Here is a 4118-nt window from a genome sequence, read left to right as displayed (position 1 = left end):
TACGAAAACACAATCAGCAAGAGCTTTGCGACCCTTTCTCTATTTCTTTTTGCGGGATATGCAAGCTTTAATTCTGTGTATCGATCTAATGTTGTGTAGTGTCCTGTAAATTCCATCTGCTATATCTAATGATGTGCAGTCCCCCGTATTATTGCGCATAATAATAGAAAATCTTGATTAAATAAATACGCCAGGCCTTTTTCAGAGGTAACTAGAACCATTCTCCTCACAATCGTGTGGACACCATGCTAGTTCATATTAGAGGGTCATGACTACTAGTGCAGTAATAGCAAGTTCAAGCAATATAGCAGGATTGTACATGTATAATTTAAGGGTCGATGTTTGATTTTAGGTAGCCTGTGAATATGCAAATCTTGTTGAGTCTGTTGGTTTCAACAGATGGTTTTCACTTGTAGTGAGATGAGACGTCGATGACGTTCACCGAATTTTTGTAGACACTAAAATATATACCTTTCAGTTAAAATCTTTCAATAATTTTAATAGTACATATGAATTTAAGTATCTTTAAGAAGTTCCAAATACTTGGTTGAATTCAAGTGAATGTTTCGGCCCTTTGGCCAGAATGCAAACTGAATCACTAGTAATTGTGATAATTTCGGTTGTTGCTGAAATATTTCTGAAATTGTAAGTGAAAATCACATGGACCCATATTTTTTAAGGAGAAAACTACTTCTACAAATCTCCCCACAAAAAAGAATAAATCTAAAGATATTAAGTACCTGAGACATGTCAGCCACTCATATAAATGGGAGCATATGGGTTGGTTTCAAGTGGGTATTGCCAAAATTGCTGGTATCTCTAGGCAGAGTACACATTGTGGCTAGCTTACAATAATTTATTGTTTCAATTCTACATATTCAGGCATATTACAAAAAAATAATATGATTTTCATAGACAATAGGCATGTGACCATGACTAACTGTCGACCCCTAATTAAGCAATTGTATGTACAAAGGAGTGAAAGAAATATGCCCTAGAGGCAATAATAAAGTTATTATTTATTTCCTTATATCATGATAAATGTTTATTATTCATGCTAGAATTGTATTAACCGGAAACATAATACATATGTGAATACATAGACAAACAGAGTGTCACTAGTATGCCTCTACTTGACTAGCTCGTTAATCAAAGATGGTTATGTTTCCTAGCCATAGACATGAGTTGTCATTTGATTAACGGGATCACCTCATTAGAAGAATGACGTGATTGACTTGACCCATTCCGTTAGCTTAGCACCCGATCGTTTAGTATGTTGCTATTGCTTTCTTCATGACTTATACATGTTTCTATGACTATGAGATTATGCAACTCCCGTTTAACGGAGGAACACTTTGTGTGCTACCAAACGTCACAACGTAAATGGGTGATTATAAAGGTGCTCTACAGGTGTCTCCAAAGGTACTTGTTGGGTTGGCATATTTCGAGATTAGGATTTGTCACTCCGATTGTCGGAGAGGTATCTCTGGGCCCACTCGGTAATGCACATCACTATAAGCCTTGCAAGCATTGTGACTAATGAGTTAGTTGCGGGATGATGTGTTACGGAACGAGTAAAGAGACTTGCCGGTAACGAGATTGAACTAGGTATCGAGATACCGACGATCAAATCTCGGGCAAGTAACATACCGGTGACAAAGGGAACAACGTATGTTGTTATGCGGTCTGACCGATAAAGATCTTCGTAGAATATGTAGGAGCCAACATGGGCATCCAGGTCCCGCTATTGGTTATTGACCGGAGACGTGTCTCGGTCATGTCTACATAGTTCTCGAACCCGTAGGGTCCGCACGCTTAACGTTACGATGACAGTTTTATTGAGTTTTGATGTACCGAAGGAGTTCGGAGTCCCGGATGAGATCGGGGATATGACGAGGAGTCTCGAAATGGTCGAGACGTAAAAATCGATATATTGGACGACTATATTCGGACTTCGGAAAGGTTCCGAGTGATTCGGGTATTTTTCGGAGTACCGGAGAGTTACGGGAATACGTATTGGGCCTTATTGGGCCATACGGGAAAGAAGAAAAAGGGCCTCAAGGGTGGCCGCACCCCTCCCCTTGGTCTGGTCCGAATTGGACTAGGGAAGGGGGGCGCCCCCTTCCTTCCTTCTCTTTTTCCCTTCCTCTTTTCCTATTCCATATGGGAGGTGGAATCCTACTAGGACTAGGGAGTCCTAGTAGGACTACACACTTGGTGCGCCCCCTCCTAGGGCCGGCCTCCTCCTCCCTTGCTCCTTTATATACGGGGGCAGGGGGGCACCCCAGAGACACAACAATTGATCCTTGAGATCTCTTAGCCGTGTGCGGTGCCACCCTCCACCATATTACACCTCGATAATACCGTTGCGGAGCTTAGGCGAAGCCCTGCGTCGGTGGAACATCATCATCGTCACCACGCCGTCGTGCTGACGAAACTCTCCCTCAACACTCGGCTGGATCGGAGTTCGAGGGACGTCATCGAGCTGAACGTGTGTAGAACTCGGAGGTGCCGTACGTTCGGTACTTGATCGGTCGGATCGTGAAGACGTACGACTACATCAACCGCGTTGTGATAACGCTTCCGCTGTCGGTCTACGAGGGTACGTGGACAACACTCTCCCCTCTCGTTGCTATGCATCACCATGATCTTGCGTGTGCGTAGGAATTTTTTTGAAATTACTACGTTCCCCAACAGTGGCATCCGAGCCTGGTTTTATGCGTTGATGCTATGCACGAGTAGAACACAAGTGAGTTGTGGGCGATATAAGTCACACTGCTTACCAGCATGTCATAGTTTGGTTCAGCGGTATTGTGAGATGAAGCGGCCCGGACCGACATTACGCGTACGCTTACGCGAGACTGGTTTCACCGTTGCGAGCACTCGTTGCTTAAAGGTGACTGGCGGGTGTCTGTCTCTCTCACTTTAGTTGAACCGAGTGTGGCTACGCCCGGTCCTTGCGAAGGTTAAAACAGCACCAACTTGACAAACTATCGTTGTGGTTTTGATGCGTAGGTAAGAACGGTTCTTGCTAAGCCCGTAGCAGCCACGTAAAACATGCAACAACAAAGTAGAGGACGTCTAACTTGTTTTTGCAGGGCATGTTGTGATGTGATATGGTCAAGACATGATGTGATATAATTTGTTGTATGAGATGATCATGTTTTGTAACCGAGTTATCGGCAACTGGCAGGAGCCATATGGTTGTCGCTTTATTGTATGAGATGCAATTGCCATGTAATAGTTTTACTTTATCACTAAGCGGTAGCGATAGTCGTAAAAGCAATAAGTTGGCGAGACGACAACGATACTACGATGGAGATCAAGGTGTCGCGCCGGTGACGATGGTGATCATGACGGTGCTTCGGAGATGGAGATCACAAGCACGGTGCTTCGGAGATGGAGATCACAAGCACAAGATGATGATGGCCATATCGTATCACTTATATTGATTGCATGTGATGTTAATCCTTTATGCATCTTATCTTGCTTTGTTTCACGGTAGCATTATAAGATGATCCTTCACTAAATTATCAAAGTATAAGTGTTCTCCCTGAGTATGCACCGTTGCGAAAGTTCTTCGTGCTGAGACACCACGTGATGATCGGGTGTGATAGGCTCTACGTTCAAATACAACGGGTGCAAAACGGTTGCACACGCGGAATACTCAGGTTAAACTTGACGAGCCTAGCATATAACAGATATGGCCTCGGAACACGGAGACCGAAAGGTCGAGCGTGAATCATATAGTAGATATGATCAACATAGTGATGTTCACCGTTGAAACTACTCCATCTCACGTGATGATCGGACATGGTTTAGTTGATATGGATCACGTGATCACTTAGAGGATTAGAGGGATGTCTATCTAAGTGGGAGTTCTTAAGTAATATGATTAATTGAACTTAAATTTATCATGAACTTAGTCCTGATAGTATTTTGCAAATTATGTTGTAGATCAATAGCTCGTGTTGTTGCTTCCCTGTGTTTATTTTTGATATGTTCCTAGAGAAAAATTATGTTGAAAGATGTTAGTAGCAAAGATGCGGATTGGATCCGTGATCTGAGGATTATCCTCATTGCTGCACAGAAAAATTATGTCCTTGATGCACCGCTAG

Source organism: Triticum aestivum, chromosome 1D (assembly GCF_018294505.1).
Source record: "Triticum aestivum cultivar Chinese Spring chromosome 1D, IWGSC CS RefSeq v2.1, whole genome shotgun sequence".
In the NCBI taxonomy this organism is placed as follows: Eukaryota; Viridiplantae; Streptophyta; class Magnoliopsida; order Poales; family Poaceae; genus Triticum; species Triticum aestivum.
This window is presented reverse-complemented; position numbering follows the sequence as displayed.